Source organism: Equus przewalskii, chromosome 1, assembly GCF_037783145.1.
Source record: "Equus przewalskii isolate Varuska chromosome 1, EquPr2, whole genome shotgun sequence".
In the NCBI taxonomy this organism is placed as follows: domain Eukaryota; kingdom Metazoa; phylum Chordata; class Mammalia; order Perissodactyla; family Equidae; genus Equus; species Equus przewalskii.
This window is the reverse complement of record NC_091831.1, coordinates 172891891-172908637: the sequence shown is the minus strand read 5'-3', so window position 1 is coordinate 172908637 and position 16747 is coordinate 172891891. Positions and strand designations below refer to the sequence as shown.

The 16747-nt window shown below is 42.2% G+C and overlaps 1 protein-coding gene across 1 annotated transcript in view; it reads left to right on the top strand.

Annotated features, from left to right (window-relative positions):
- The first annotated feature begins 3067 nt into the window (after positions 1 to 3067).
- Positions 3068 to 16747, top strand: part of SLC25A21 (solute carrier family 25 member 21) — a 438847-nt gene continuing 425167 nt past the window's right edge. Inside the window, exon 1 of the mRNA XM_070629002.1 lies at positions 3068 to 3578. The gene's annotated coding sequence lies outside the window, so the exon portion shown is untranslated. The remainder of the gene's footprint in view (positions 3579 to 16747) is intronic.

Genomic DNA, 16747 nt, shown 5'->3' with positions numbered 1-16747 from the left:
GTGGTTCCCGTCATAGTACAGTGGGTACCATGGGATTATACTGCATTTTCTAGTTAGACACAGATGAGGATAAACTGTAGACTTGAGGAAAACAAAATCTTTCAAAATGAGCACATGCTGTCATTTTAAAGCATAGCTCTTCATTCCTAAACTTTTCCCCAAACCATGGCAGACACTGCTAGTTGTTTCCCAATATGTTTTCCCCTTCTTCCATAGAGATTTTTTTTTGGCTGGGCACATTGCCACCCAGCAAAATACTACCTTTCCCAAAGTCCCTTCTACCTAGGTACAGCCCTTGTGGTCAAATTCTGACCAATGAGATTTGTGTCATTTCCAGGGCTTTCTTTACCCTTCTTACCTTTCTCCCTCTCTGCTGGCTAGAGCCTTATTCATGGCTCACAACTGGGTTATTACATGGCAGGGGGGAGAAATATATTTCTATCTTATTTAAGCCACTATTATTTTGGTCTTGAACAGTAGCTGATCCAATGGCCCAATAGAAAAACTTTACTCCAAAAATACATTGAAGAAATTGTGAGATATTTAAGTTCAGTGAACATTTTAAGGTTCCTGAAGGTTTAGTTTCCAGCCACTCTGCAAAGTGATTGATAAATCAATAATTTACTTACGTAGTTCTGAACCAAAATCAGTTAAATAAGTCAATAATTTAAAAATATAAGCTTGATGCTTTAGCAATTTTGCTGTAATATCAGGACATTACAGTATTATATAAAATAATAATAGAAAGAGTAATGTGATGGACTAAGTCTAGGGAATCTGAAATAGTAGGTAATGTGAATTTTACCATTTTTTCCCCCAGTGTTAAACCTCTGAGCATGCCAATACTGGTCACAGCAAATTGGCTGCAGATAAGAGAGATATTCCATAATCAGAGCTCATGGGATAGTGGGTTTTTGACTCTGGGTTGACACTGGCTGACTCTCAAGCTCCAGAATGTTTTTATACCTAGGTCCTATCTCCTCAACTATTCTACAGGCGTAGGACTGGATTAAATGTGATATCAGAACTTGCTTTTTTTACTCGAAGAAATCTGTTCTAGTCCAGAGAAGTTAAAAAGTGTTAGCAATTTTCTAACAGTATTTGGAAGGATGTCTGGGAGAGTCTTCTGACTGAATCTATAGGGGTCTTGAGAGACTGAGGTCTTAGTGAGACCACAAACCTGCACCCACCTCCTCAGGATAAGACAGTTAGAGATTAATGGACCCATGGAAATGATGTTGTCAAAAGGCTGTCTTTGAATCTTGACCTGGGAGTCTTGCTGTATTTCCTGCAATAATCTAGGGAAGGCAAAATTTTACTTACATTGCAAGATGGTAGACTCTCCTCATTAGATGATACACTCCTCTAGGGATTTTAACTATCACATTGACAAGGTCTAAGAAAGCGTGACACTTAGCAAGCTCTCGATGAATGTAGAATTTGGTTCAGTGTGTGCCTTGGGCTTTAATAGTTGTGACAATTTTTTTAACTTAAAAAATTCTCTACTTAAATATGAATAAATGAAATTAATTTTAGGGGGCGTTTAATTATTTTAGCTTTCTGTGTGACAGAATGTAGTTGGGCCTGTGGTTAATATTTAAATCCACATTCCGATTGCTATTAGAAGGTAGAATCCTGGAATCAAATCCCAGCCATACTGTCAACTAGTGGTATGATCTTAGGAAACTCAGTTTCCTCACTGGAAAATTAAGAAAGTGTTTTCTATGAGCTCTGAAATTTTGATTTTAGGGCTTAGTATATAATAGGTTCTGAATATTTGTTAAATGAATAGGGGATTCTGTATTGCACTCAAGACTTCATATTTAATTAGTAAAAGACTGAAACTTTGCTCAAAAGCTCTGGGCTCCAGGAGGGACCTAGGAAGAGAAAAGACTCGCCGATGGAGTTGGGTTGGCTGACGGCCAACTTTACTGAGAAACTTTATTTTTGCATCTCTGATCCCATAAGCAGGAAGTATCCCCAATTCCTTAAACACTTTAAATAATTTTGCCAAATATCACTATTAATAGCTTTTAATACCTCAGCCTAAGAAATAAAGACAAAGTATGAAACCAATTATTGTATTTAGTACATTTAATTGGAAAGCATATATATTAAGTTGAACCATATTACACTGCTTACATTGAACGGTTTTTGGCCTTCAAAAATGGCAGTTTTAGGGCCGCCTGGTAGAGAGTGGTTAAGTTGTTAAGTTCCCCAGCTCCACTTGGGGGTGGAGAGGGGAGCGCCAGGATTTCGCTGGTTCGGATCCTGGGCGTGGACATGGCACTGCTCATCAGGCCACGCTGAGGCGGCGTCCCACATGCCACAACTAGAAGGACCCACAACTAAAATATACAACTATGTATTGGGGGGATTTGGGGAGAAAAAGCAGGAAAAAAAAAGATTGGCAACAGTTAGCTCAGGCACCAATCTTTAAAAAAAACAGTTTTATATGGTTCAAACTGAATATATTTAGTGTGAAACACCGTGTTTAGGAACTAATATGACAATAGGGGTTCTAAGCCTCTCATTCTCCCTTTTACTTCTGTCATCTCCTGCCTGTTAGGGGTGTACCAGGTATTTTTTTTTTTTTAATTTCACAATCTTGTCTCTCTCCTACATATCATTTGAAACTTGTGGTTTAAAGATATTTCCGTTTTGCCGACTATCCTAAAGGGCTAGTATGCATAATGAAAGGTTTTATAGAGAGAATATACTGGTCGTTCCGTAATGTTCCTTGATTATTTGGATCAGTGGTTCCCAAACTTTAACGTTCACAACCATCACTCAGAACTTACTAAGCGCAGGTGTCTGGGCCCTATCCGGAGACCCCGATTCAGGAGGGGACTGGGGCGCTTTCTTACAAACTCCCGCAGACACTGACGCTGCTGGGTTCCAAGATCAGACTTTGGGTACTACTGACCTGGCCTAGCGAAGAGCCTTATTTGTAATAAGGCCTCTTCCCTTTTTTGGGGTCTTTCGGCAAATAAAACTTGCAGTTGATGAGGTAGGAGATGGATTCCCTTCCTTGGGAGAGGACCGCATTAGCTCAGTTGGAAGGTAACCGTCAGTCGGCTTCGCTGTGCCTTCGTGGCACCGGCCCACGTTTTCAGGCCGACTAGCTCCGCGGAATGTGTCCGCCTGACCCTTTGGAACGGCCCCGGGCCCGGGCCTGCGGGAAGGGCAAGGGTCGCGCGGCCCGCCGGTCTCAGCCGGCACTCAGTCCCGCGTTATCGCGCCGCGCGGCCGCCGGGCGAGCGGCAGGAGGCTCCCGATAGGGGAGCGCCGGGCGCCAATCTAGGAGACCAAACCCGCCCGGCCGCCACCCCTCGGCGAGCCGGTCCTCCGCTGGGGGCCCTCCTGGAGCCCCGGGAGCCGCCGCCCCCCGCGCCCTCGCCCGCGGCCCGCCCGGCCCTCTCGCTCGGGAGGGGCTCTGCAGGCCGCCCTCCAGGCCCGGCGCTCGGCCGCCTCGCTCCGCCCGCTCCGCGCCCGCCGGCGGCCGAAGATGTCAGCCAAGCCTGCCGTCGGCTTCGCGAGCGAGGCGTCTCGGCAGATCGTGGCCGGCGGCTCAGCTGGTAAGGCTGCCCCGCCGGGGCCGGGGGCTCCCCCGTCGCGGTCCCCAGCGCGTCCCTGGGGCGGGGCTCCCAGCCCAGCTCCCGTCTCCCTCCCATTCCTCCCGCGCCCGGCCGACAGCCCGGCCCGCCGAGCGCGAGCCCCGGGGTGTCCCAGCGGAAGCGCCGCGCGGGCGCCCGGGTCCGGCCTCCTCGGCTCCTAGGCTGGAAGGCAGGCAGGCAGGCAGGCAGTCCACGGCCGGCGACTTGGAGCCCTTCGTGCCTGACCCGCTATCTTCCTGGACAACGGTGCGGCTTCTGTGAGCCTTAGCTTTGCTATCACTTGTAGCCTCTTCCTCCCCGAGCCCCTCCGAGCTCCCGGAACTCCCGCCTCCCCCGGCCTCCGCGGGCTCCCGGTGCGGGCCGGGCGCGCCTGGGGCCGCGGGCGCCCTACCGAGGCGCGGGGAGAGCGAGCGCAGGTGTAACACGGATGCACACCCGCGGTAGAATGGGCTCACAGTGATTTACGGAGAGTTACGCCGTGGGAAAAAACTTTAGGAAAAAATCTCAAAACTCGTCTTGGAAATAATTACTGTTAAATGTGGCTGGAGAGGTACTAACCCAAGAGATGATGTTATGTGCACGTATTTTAAAACATAAATTACAAGTTGGTTTAAAATTTACCTTTACATACTGTGATGCATTTTTATTGTAAATGGGTAAAATAATTACAGTCGTCCCTCGGTATCTGCGGGGAATGGGTTCCAGGACCCCCGCGGATACCAAAATCCGCGGATACTCGAGTCCCTTGTAGAAAAAGGTGTAATGTAACTTGTGCACAATCCTCCCATATACTTTGGTTCATCTCTAGATTACATATAATACCTAATATAGTGTAAATGCTATGGAAATAGTTGTTATACTGCATTGTTTAGGAAATAATGGCAAGAAAGTCTGTACATGTGCAGTACAGACACAACTATCTGAGGCCTTTACATAGGGTGTTGGTTGAATCCACCGATACCTAGGTCTGACTGTACTATAATTTACTCATAATAAAACATTTTTATAAATGGAGATTTTCTCTTAATAAATATAGTATGGTAACTCTACTAAATCATGTTCAGACAATGACTAGATGTCCAATGTTTAGCTTTGAGTAGTAAAATTTATTTTCACATTTAGACTTTTTATAAGGGACTACTATAAATTATGACTAGTTATCATTATGTCATGAACTACTTACATCTCAGGGGTACCACAAGCAGCCAGATATATCACTTACAATTTGTTAACTTTCTTCAGATGATATGTCATTACTATGGCAATCGAGGCATTCATTTCTTAGGTGCATGATTATGATGTCAGTGGCCCCACTGTCTACTTCTGTAGTTGTTTACCAATAATGATGATGAATTCACACCAATTCACTATTTTGGTCAAATTCTGCAATGTCCAACACTCTGCCAGCTGTCCCTGACTCACTTGATTCAGAGTCCACTACTGTGATCAGAGAAAACTCGCTGGCCTAATAGGGAAGTGAGGCTAGTTGATGAACAGCCCCACCTATGACTAATGACTCATAAGCATCTGTATGTTGGCTTAGATGGTCATTCTCTGCGTTAGAACCAAACACAAGGGATGTTAAAAGATAAATTAAACAGCATAGTTGAGTTATATGTTCAGTACTATGGAATTATTGATAAATGATGAGTAATTTATACTGTCATCATCACAAAAGTTCTGTTTTCTTCCACTTGGCCAATAACATTTTCATAAAACTTTATACTTATCAAACTTTAATAAGGGAAAGCTAATCATATTACACATAGTAGGTCAAGGGCCAAAAAGAAATCAATATACATGAGAGGCAGAATTTTAATAAATACAGAAAATGCATTTGAATCTCTAGCTTTGGAGTTCTGATTGCTGATACTGCTGTCATCAAATGTAACAGCTCTGTGTGTGTGTATTATATGACCTTTTGATGGTAAAGGTTAAAAATACATGCTGACTTTTCTAGGGGGAAAAAAAGAACCTGGGGAGGTTTGTTGGGGAAATTCTAGGATATCTCCTGGAATTCAAGGTCTAGGATGCATTCCTGGAACTGGAATCAAGAGCTGGTGTGCTGTGGAGAACCCAGGAAGTGAACTCTTGCCGTCTCTTACTTGTCTCTTTGTCAAACGGTTAAGCATTCCCCTGGCAGCAGGATGGTGGCTAATAATAGGATCACAACTAATGCTCCTACAGCTGTTAGGATGGCTTGCCATACTTCCACGGTTTTGCCCGGTAAGGAGTAAACGTGCCCAAGTGGATTCAGACAGTCAGTTGGTTACGCAAGACAGCAAAGACAAGTCATTATGGTTTCACTTCACTGTATCCCTGGTTCCACAGACAATACCAAACTCCAGAGGCCAGATGATAGATGGTATGAGTAGTGGGTCACTCTGCTGTGGAGGAGCCACCTCCAAACCACAGCCAAGCAGGCAGTTTTACAGACTTACGCTGAAGTTTGCAGGTTTACCCTAAGTGGGAGTGAGGTGGAAAGTTCTGTGCTCAACTGAAAGTGGGAGATAGCTGAGAAATGGCCTTGTGGCAGTCTTCCACAAGATAAAGGGAGAAACTGCCTCTCCGCAGCTCCTCACCAGGCTGCTTATCTTTCCTTAGGCTAGGAGAAATCACAGGGCGTTTTGCCAAAACTCAGGTCAGACTGTGGTCAAGCCTGCCTCCATGCCCACGTGGAGATGTGCAGGGTTGTCAGGGTCTACACTTGCAAGTTTTAGAAGCACTGTGTTAGAAGACCTTGGAGAAAAGAGATTTCTGAGTGGGAGCCAGATTGCAGAGGGTTGCAAGTTAGATCTTGCTTGATTTTCACGGCTGAGGAGAGAGAGAGAAGAATGAATTCTGCATGCCTTATTCTGTGCTCTCAGTTTAGCTCTCAGGCTTGTTTGCCATTCCTCTCCTCCACATGCCATTCAGTTTCTGCCAAATAGATGTGCTCACCACGCTTGAGTGGGGCCTGGCACTTTCCACCTTGATTCCCAGTGCCTAGAACGTCTTTGCCTTATTTTCTCTACCTATTGAAATCCTATCCATTTTCCAAGGCCCAGCTGGAAAGCTATTTTCTGCATAAATATTTCCCAGATAACCTCTATGGCCCCATCCAGCTTTAATGTTGTCATTAACATGTGAATGGTACAAATAATAAAAATAGCTAACACTTGTGGAGTGAATACTGAATGCCAGGCCCGGTTCTAAGCTTTACATGTATCAACATTTTTAAGCTTCACCACAACTCCAGGATGAAGAGACTGATGCACAGAGGGCCTAATTAACTTGCCTATGGTTGCACAGGCATGCGACCATTTCTATAGGCAGTCAGGCTGGGAGAGGGACCAGGACACTATTCTCCCCATTGACAGACACTTGCAGAAGTTGGAGGGGTCAGGTCAAGTCTACTACCTCTTGTTATCTCTATATTTCTTATTAGTTTACATCCTTTAAAAGAACTCTTTTATCTACAAATACAATCTTTACAGTCTTTCTGCTAAATAGGATCTAACTCTCTCCATATAGTTTCATGTATGTAGGCACAATCTTAGGTTTTATCCAAAAGAAAATTCTCAATCTATCCAGGGCCTCTACATGCAGTTGGGCAGATTGTGGACTGAAAAAGTGTTCTGGCCACTGGAGCAAGTGGGAGCTGGAACCTAGCCCATGCTCCCATTCATGATCTGTGCGTCCTGGAGCTGAGATGTGTCCACCTAGGGGAGAGGAGACATCTTTTTCTGTTTCTCACAAAGACACTGAATAGATTGGCAGCAAACCTGACAGCAGCACCAACAGAATTCCCCAAACTTGCTAGAGCTCCCAAGGTCCCTGGGCGTCAGCATTCCGCAGGTCCCACATCATACACTGTCTGCTCACCAGCAGGGCTCCCTGAGGTTGCCCCTTTATGCACAGCTCTTCCTTGGAGCCAGGAGTATGACTTCACTCCAGACCCTCCCATTCTCCTAATGACCAGTCTGGGCTCTTCTGTGTGTTTCCAACGCTCATGGGGTTGTTCTTATTGCCCACATCATGTAGGAGCCTTTTGGGCCCACTCAGGTGGGTATTCTCCCCAAGCTCACATAGGGCTTTTGCACCCAACTTCAGAATCTCCTAGGGCCCCTGACGAAGCTGGCTTTGGCCTCCGAGAGCACTGCTCTTGCCAGGGCCTGTCAGGCTCCCTTCTGAGGGCATGCCCAGGCCCTGTCCACACTGAATTCCCTTCCACAGTGGCATGCCAAGGACCCTCCTCCTCAAGGACTCATATTCCTCAAAATCTGCAAGTCCCCCTTAGAATGCTAGAGCATTTCCCCTCCATATATCACTCATGATCACCATGCTGGCAGGACACGGATTTATTTTCCAAAATTTCCAGGCTTCTGGTTTCCGCTTTCTAGCCCCTTCCTAGCCCCCTGTATCTTGTAGGCACACACCCCGCTACATCTTCTGCAATCACTGTTTTTATTTTGTGCATTTCCCTGGAGATGTTTTAGTCAAATTGTTTAGTAAAGCTATTCTGGAAATAAGTTTTCTAATTTTGCACTAGGCACAGTCCAAGTACTTTGTGATGCATCTTCATTTTCACAAGATTTCTACCTTTTCTTACCCTAACCCATAATCGTTAAAATACAGTTAAAAGAAATGCCTAAATAGGCAGTATGTACACTAGTGGTCCTCTGGATTTCAATTTGGAGTAGGTAATAAAAGCGCTGATGCACCAGGGGGTAATCAAGGTTAAAATTTTGATCAAGGAAAATTCTTTTTCAGAATAGGTGCAAAGGAGACACACATGTGATTTAGATAAATGGCACCTTTGGAAATTCAGGATTTGGAAAACTGCAATTGTTTGATAATAAATAGCAGGTTGTAGTGAAACAGGTGAGCCTTTATGACACATCAAAGAGAGGCTGGGACCCATTACCCAGGTAATTAGGGAGGGAAAACTCCCCTAATTTCAGCCACGTAAGAGGAAGCAACTCTACGGCTCAAATTAATTATAAAATACCTTTAAGGGATGTGTTTTAATTAAAATGGAGTCTTGTCTTCCTTAAAGAAAATCTAGTTCTCAAAAATATGAATTTAAGAACAAATAAAATATGAATTACATAACCACATTTCAAAGGATTTCTTATTTTACTGTGCCTCACTGAAAAACATTTGGAAAGTGTAAGTATAGTATGTAGGTACATGATTCAATTGACAAAAAACCTAAAACAATGTTTCCATGGCATTTTAGGAACACCTTGTTAAATCAGCCCTTCCCCCGCCCTGCCTACAGCATCTCGGAGCCCTGAGAACCTGGTGGTTCAGTGTCACACAGCAGGTGCTCAGAAATGTTTGTGGACTGTATTAATGAATAGCTATCAGTAGTCCAAGCCACAGAATATTACAAGTCCTACTCAGAAAAGAAAAAGTATTCAGGGGTTCTAGTCCTCGGTCAGCTGATGCTTGCAACAATACTTCCATTATTATTTCCTTTCATTCAGTCATTCAGTATTTTATTTCAATCATTCAGTAAACAAAGTGGAAAAAACCACGTTCGGGTCCAAAATTTCTGCCACCTTTCGAGAGGCCCAGGATACTCTTTTTATTTCCATGTCATCTTTCATTCCAAGACCCCACACTGAAAAGAGATGCACAAATCATTTTCAAACATCCTTATGATTTAAGTAGGTGGTATCTTAAAACGGCAATGAATGACACCAGGCTAAGGAACTTCTACAGGATACTTTACAATTGTTCTAGATTTTAACTGATTTCTGTTATCAATTTCCTTTTGCTTTTAAACTATTATATTTGTGTCAATTATTCCCATACTTTGATGTGATCATGTATTATACACATTGGAAATATTCTATTAGGTCTGTATCTTTTGGTTGTTATTGGTAGCCCTGCTATTTGTTTGCTAGAGCTGTCTGAACAAGGTACCACAAACACGGGGGCTTAAAACAACGGGAATTCATTTTCTCTCAGTTCTGGAGGCTAGAAGTCTGAAATCAAAGTGTGAGCAGGGCTGCTTCCTTCTGGAGGCACTGAGGGAGTCTCTCCATGCCTCCCTCCTAACTTCTGGTAGCTGCCAACAATCCTTGTGTTCTTTGGCTGTCGTTGCATGGCTTTCTCTCCCTGTCTGTCTCTCTGTCTGTCCAAATTCCCCTCTTATAGGACACCGCTGACTAGATTTGGGCCTACCCCAATCCAGTATGACTTCATCTTAACTTGATTACATCTGTAAAGACCCTGCTTCCAAATAAGGTCACATTCTCAGGTAGCAGGGGTTATGACTTGAACATATACTTTTGGGGGGGCGGGCACAATTTAACCCACAACAGGCATTCAGTTGTATTGTTGTATTTTTCTCTTCATATTGTGTTTCTCAAATTCACGTCCCATATCTCAAGCTATGGTCCTATGTTTCTCTTTCTTTCATGGTCAACCTTTGTGAAAAGTTGCTCGCTCAATTTTCAACCTACGATCATTGGCATATCATGTCCATCTTTACCTTTCTGCTGAAACTAACTACTGGTTTTCATTCCCAATTTTACCTAATCTTTGTGGAACTTCACATCTCTGACCAATTTTTCTCTGTCAAGTTGTCTCTGCTGTTGATTTTCTCCCCCATCTTCATATCTGATCACGCTTTCACTGTCTCCTTTGCTGGTTTCTCTTCTTTCCCTTTCCCCAAAAACATGTTCTGCGGGGTTCTGAGTTCCCTGCTCCACACACTCTATTGTCTCTCTGAACAAGCCCATCTTCCCACTGGCTTCTGGATTATCCATTTATAGTACCTCCCCAGTCTATATTTCCAACTTGTCTGTGTCTGGCAGACTCAAATTTCTAACTTATCCAGTGAAAAACAACATGGAATCAAGAGTCATGTGGACGCCAGTGATTGACAAAATGTTTCAGAGGTAAATTTTGAAACTGATATTGGACCCTCAAATACCATTTCTCTTTGTATAGTTGTACTCATCCCCATTTTGAGTTCAGTCTTTCTCATTCATTCTTTTGGTTATGTTAAGAAGTTACAAAGGAACTTCTCTGGGTGTTTGTTTGGGCTAGATGGATCCTAGCTAATTATCTAGTCAATAATTAGGGTAAGACAAACAGGAAACGGTAAGATAAATCTTAAGCGCTGATATTTATGGAATAATTGCTATATGCAAAGCACCTTACTTTGGTAACTTATCAATATTAATATATAATTTCTTGAGGATGAGGAAAGTGAAGCTCAGAGAGATTAAGTAACTTGCTCAAGGTCAGTGACAGATCATAGACTCAAACTCTGTTCTCTTTGCTTTCAAAGCTTGTGCAATCGTCCCTCGGTATCCACGGGAGATTGGTTCCGGGACCTATGGCGGATACCAAAATCTGTGGATGCTCAAGTCTCTTAGTCGCGCCCCCCCTACCCCCCACGCCCCCAACCCCATCCCGTCCGCGGATTCAACCAACTGCGGATCCCGTATATACCATGTTTACAATCTGCATTTGGTTGAATCCGTGAACGCAGAACCCGGTGGGTACTGAGGGCCGACTGTTCTCCTACTCACTACCCCACCTGCCTCGTAGTGTGCAGTGAGAAATCAGGTTAGCAGCCCCATGCAGAATATTGCCTTCATAAGGCCTCTTTTCTTTCTGGTTGGGTTAAATGTCGTAGCTGCTCTGGGAACTTGAGTACTGATGAACAGAGTCTGTCCTTGGTGCAACGAGCCGTTTCTAGTTTATGTCAGTTCATTTAATGCCAGCCATAGCGCCGGTATGATATTCTCCATATTACCCAGCATGGGGCTCTGTCAGCATCAACAGGGCTACCTCTTTTCGGCTGGCCCTTACAGGCCAGTGATGAGAAGGGAGCTGAGCCTCAATCCTCAGGTAATTGTTAATTGAGCCCTTATACAAATACATAAGACAGCAGAATGACGCACTGAAGTGAAAGCAATCCCAGAGCAGACTGGACGAGCCTCTCTGTGAAAAAGGAGGAAATTAAAGTTGCATAAAACAGGTTTGTCTTCAACCTTTTCATTTGCATGAATCTGGTAATTTTAAGTTAGATGCAAAGGTCAATTTAGTTGAATGTCTGTGAAAAGCAGAACGGACTATTGCAGAGTGAAGATACACCTTTGGCGAAAGAATAATGAAACACATGTTTCAATAGAATTGGATGACACCTAAAATAGAATTGTGGCCAAAAAGAGTATTGCATTATGAGAGAGAGAGAGAGCAAGCATTCCAATGTGCTACTATTTCTTGAAAAGGTACCGATATTTATGAATCATCAAGAGTACCAAAATCAGTCATACAGACATGGGAGACGTTGCTTTTATTCTTGTTACTGCGACTGTGGTTGTTTTTATTATCATTATAATTTTGGAGAATGATTGTAGAGATAGACTAAAACACTAGGGAATAAACTGCAGGATCCTCTCCAGAGGTTCAAGAATAGGCAGGGTTATTTTGTGGCTCCCTTGTAAAGCAGTGCATTTGGTTGGCCACTGGGTCACAATGGGCAGCCACATGTGAACCTAAGAACACCATTCCGTACTTGTGCAGGCCTAGAGATGGCGCTCTCTTCCCATAATTTTGACGATTTGCTTAACAAAAAAAAAAAAAAAAAAAAGCTTTCTGCAGACAGAGTTAGATGTAGAAGTGTGTTAACTTTTAACTAGATTCCACCATTGTAAAACGTTTGAAATAGGTGCCTTGCATAGCTCATAGAGGATTTTACACTTGGAAAATGTAGAGGACTATACAATATTTATTTTCTTTGTGGTGGTCCTGCTTTTGGATTTAAAGTAGACTCGTGGATCAAACAAAAATTGTTGATAAACTTAGCATAACTATCATATTAATTGTTTATAAGTCTTGGAGATTAATTTGTAAAAGTGAAACTCCTAGATTCCATAATTTTGCTTCTTTAAATTCTTAGGGTTAGAGTGTGTATTATGCTAATATTAAATTATAAGCTTCTGTGAGCAGGAGCTAGAGTGCCAGATGCATAGTTGTTTTTACTTGTCTATCTCTGGTAGCCACTCACAATACCATTTCTTGTTTTAATCTAGTGGCCTTTAACATGAGAAAGTGAGAGAGACGTGTGAATAAGATATTTTTCTTAAACATAACTTCCAAAGAGGGGATAATTTTTTAGATGAATGTATGCTGTGTTATGGAGTTAGTTAATGAGAAATACCAGACGTCCTTGCTACTGTCAATGAACTTTTAACCACAAGATGGCAGTATAACTTTCCTGTGTCTTTTAAAACATGTTTTTAGTTACATGATTGGTAAATTAAATGAAATATTTCTTCCTCTCTTAATGAGAAATGTATACAGCTATGAAATTTTAGGAAAATTATAAAGAAGATGAATATTGAAAGTACTTTAACATAAGAACCACTAAAGACTCTTTAACAATTTTTTTGGATGGAGTAGTTATTTACATTAAGCAAACATTTACTAAAGTTGAAAGTAGGACTGTCATATCAAAAATGCATGGCATGTCAGCAGCTTTCCTTTACAGAGAAATATAGTCTTGCGTTTACCTGACCAAGCATCCGGAAATGACAAGGCTTTTTGCTGTTTCCTTCATGTTGTCTTGAAGATCTGCGTTAGCCTCTACCTTTTGTTCTTTTGAGCACACACATGCTGAGCAGAGAAGCAAAGGGAGAGAAAAGAGAGAAATGTAGAGACACTGCGACCTCAGTTCAAAAACAAAAAAGCAGTGGTGATGATATGTCCGTGACCCTTGTTGGATTTATACATTTCATAGTTAAGAAATGTCTCATCTGTCCATTCAATGTGGGCATTTAAATTGCCATCACCCAGCATTGTCTGTATCTATAATGCTTTGATTGGTGTGCCTACACGCTATGGACTATCATGTTTCATTCTACGCGGACACTTTTCACAATTATTTTAATTTTATTTCATTATTTGTGATTAAAAGATTATGCTGGATCTATTTCTTGTTTTTTTTAAGTCTGGTGAAGAGTGAGCCCCTTTGATGTAGACACCAAGTCTTATTTGTTTTGTATCTCTAGGCCTAGCACCGTGCTTAGAATATAGTGGCTGCTCGATAAATCTGTTTTTATTCAAATATGTTTGCCACGAAGCAATACAATTCCGTTGAGACCTATTTTGCTTCTGTGCCTCTGCCGAACCACGCTTAGACGTGGCAGAGGTGAAGAAAATACCTTCTGGTTTAGAAATCAAGTCCTTTGAACTCTTTCGTTGCATCTTACTTGGCTGAAAGTAGAGAGGATGTTCCTTGTAGGAGTGCTAGTTTCTCAGAGAAGCACTGAAAATAAAACTTTTGTTGTTTGACGGAAGGTGTATCTGAATGAAAATGGGCCTATGCTAAACAGGAGGATTTGTTTTCGATAATGGTTATTTGACATATAGTCAATATAAGAGGCGCAGTTGCTGCTTGTGTGCAACTATAGCCAGATATATTTTATATTGTAAACTCGAATAGGAAGTTTATTACTTTACATTATTTACGTAAGTTAGAAATGGACGGCAAGTTTTTTGTGGGCAAGTTAAAACAGAAAAAAGACTCACAGTTACCATGGATAGGAAAAACATATACGACAAATGTATAAGAAAAAAATAAGACATGCAGTTACCATGTGTGAGAAAAGGTATTTTTTTCATGTGATGCCCTAAATGTGTAGGTCACGTTCCAAAAATCTGTAGTTTTAGTTTAGTTGTTTGAAATCAGAGTGCATTTCTCCCAGAACAATGTTATGTAATTTGGGGCATTTAGGACTTTTAAACCTAAATGCATGGTCCTGTGCCCCTTCCTGGAAGTTTCAAGGGCTGTAAGCAGCAAGGAGATTGAGATACTCATATGTGGAGATAGCCTGATGGCTTATCCTTGGCAATGAAATAGGAATATGCCAGCAGCCAAGAGGGAAATGGTGCCAGCCGCACCAGGAGGGCCATGTGAATGGGGCCTCGCATTTGCAGAGGGCCTCATAAATTTAAACTTTTGACATTTCTGTCAAACAAAGCTAGACATAAAGTCATTGCCTTTGTCTTGCAATTGTATGCGTTTAAAGTATTCATATGTGAAATGTGAGCATTTAAAATAAACTACATTTTAATAACTCTGTTAGTTGGCATTTCTTTACTTTTTAATATACCTCAAAAAATAGAAGGATCTTAGGTAGGTCTCTTTCAATCTCTGAGAGACTCTGGTCCTAAGGGACAAGGGTAAATGGGTTCCAGAGGTTCTCACTCCAGTGCCTCCTGGCACGTATTTGTGCCATGAATAGATGGATGGATGGATGGTGAGCATTCATTCAGATAGCAGAGGACGATGAAAGGGGAAGTGAGAACCAAAGAACTGTGATAAAGGAGGCATCAAGGTTGGAGAAAATGGGGGTTGCAGCGGTCCTTTATATGTATAGGTTGTTAGCAAATTAACTATTTCTAGATTGGAAAATGTCTGCATTTTTTATGATTTGTGCAGTTTATATGAATTTATGGATTCTTGCATTTGAATAAACATGAGGGAAGTCAAACTTTTAATATATGTTTCATTAACATTGCATACCTGAGAAAATGGCCATGTATTAAATTAAAAGAAAATATCTTTTAATATTTTATATTTTATTGACTTGTAAGTAACACTGACATATTTATTTAAATGTAAGAATGCATAATATTAATTGTTAGGTGAACTTGATGTAGGATAGCAGCAGATTTTAAAGTACCCTCTTCGTATTTCTATCAGTAGACGATAAGCTCCCTGGAGGTAAGGACTTTGGTCTGTTGGTTCTCTGCTGTATCCCCAGTGCCTGAAACAGAACCTGGCACAATATAGGTACTCGGTAAACATTTGTAGAATGAATGAATGTCAAATTTGTTTTGGTTCTCAATTTTGAATGTTCCTTAATTAGAAAAATTCTAAACTTTTCTTCAAGATCCTAGAGGACATACTGCTTCTGAAATGATCTGAAAGAGTCAATGTGGTTCCTCCCATGCCCAGGGCATGTCACTGGTGGTGAGGAGCATCATTGCTGCTCCCCTGCCACCAATTCAGATGTTACCCCAGGAGCCATGCGCTGTCTGAGGTGCTCTATTCCATTTTATTCCTAATAGCTGCAAAGGAAGAGAAAGGAAATCCAGAGGGTCCTAGTTTTCCTGCCCTGATTGCTCTGAGTGAGAGTCAATCTTGGAGGGACTGTAGCCCGAGGTACTGAAAGCCCCACTGATGCTGCAAACCTGGCTGTGTCTCTTCCTGGATCTTGACTGCACATGGATGTAGACCTCTTTCTTCCCAACCCCTGGCTTCCCAGGAATGGTTGTAAGAAGTATAAACTATCTGATTGTTGAGTTGCTGACTATTGAGAGAGAGGTTTCTTTTCTCAACCCCAAAGCTGTTATGTTAATTGTATTTTTTCCCATTCAATCTTTCTTCTTGTCCCACCCTCCCTCAGATATAGCGAAGTCACTCCTACATATGTTGCAGAAACAGAAAGAAGCATGTAGTCACATGACAGGGCACTTCTTCAGTGGGGTCATAGTGACCTAATCTTATTTTTCTCTTCTAGTCTGTTAAATTCTTAGCGTGGTGTCCCAAAGAGTTACTTAGCTCATTCGTGTGTGTGTGTGTCTGTGTGTCTGTGTATGAAACATATATATATATGAAAACATTGATCTACCTCATTTTTATTCTCGGATCTTTTGTTTCAGAATTACATAGTTTCCAAACAGTCACATATATGCAAACGTTTGAGTATGCTGTGGGAAATAGGAACAACTGAGATCGATGGAAAAGAAGAAGATAGGGTACCCCATCAAGAGGCCTCCATGTTTTAAGAGAGTAGAGATGATCTAGGGAGGTGGTGTCCTGTGGGGATTCTGATGCTTTCCTGCCTGAGATTAGGTCCCAAATCTGACACTCGCTAGCTGTGTTAGTTTGGGCAGGTAGTTTAACATTTCTGTGCTTGATCCATATATGGGGATACATTGAAATCTACTTCATAAGGTTGTTGGAAGGATCAGATGGGTTGATACAGCTAAAGTGCTTATAATAGTGCCTAGCACTGAATAAGCACTCAGTAAGTTTTAGTTATTATTAGTGGAGAGGGAAACATAAAAGTATTTAGGCATATTCCCAACACTTCATTCCAAAAATCTTCATA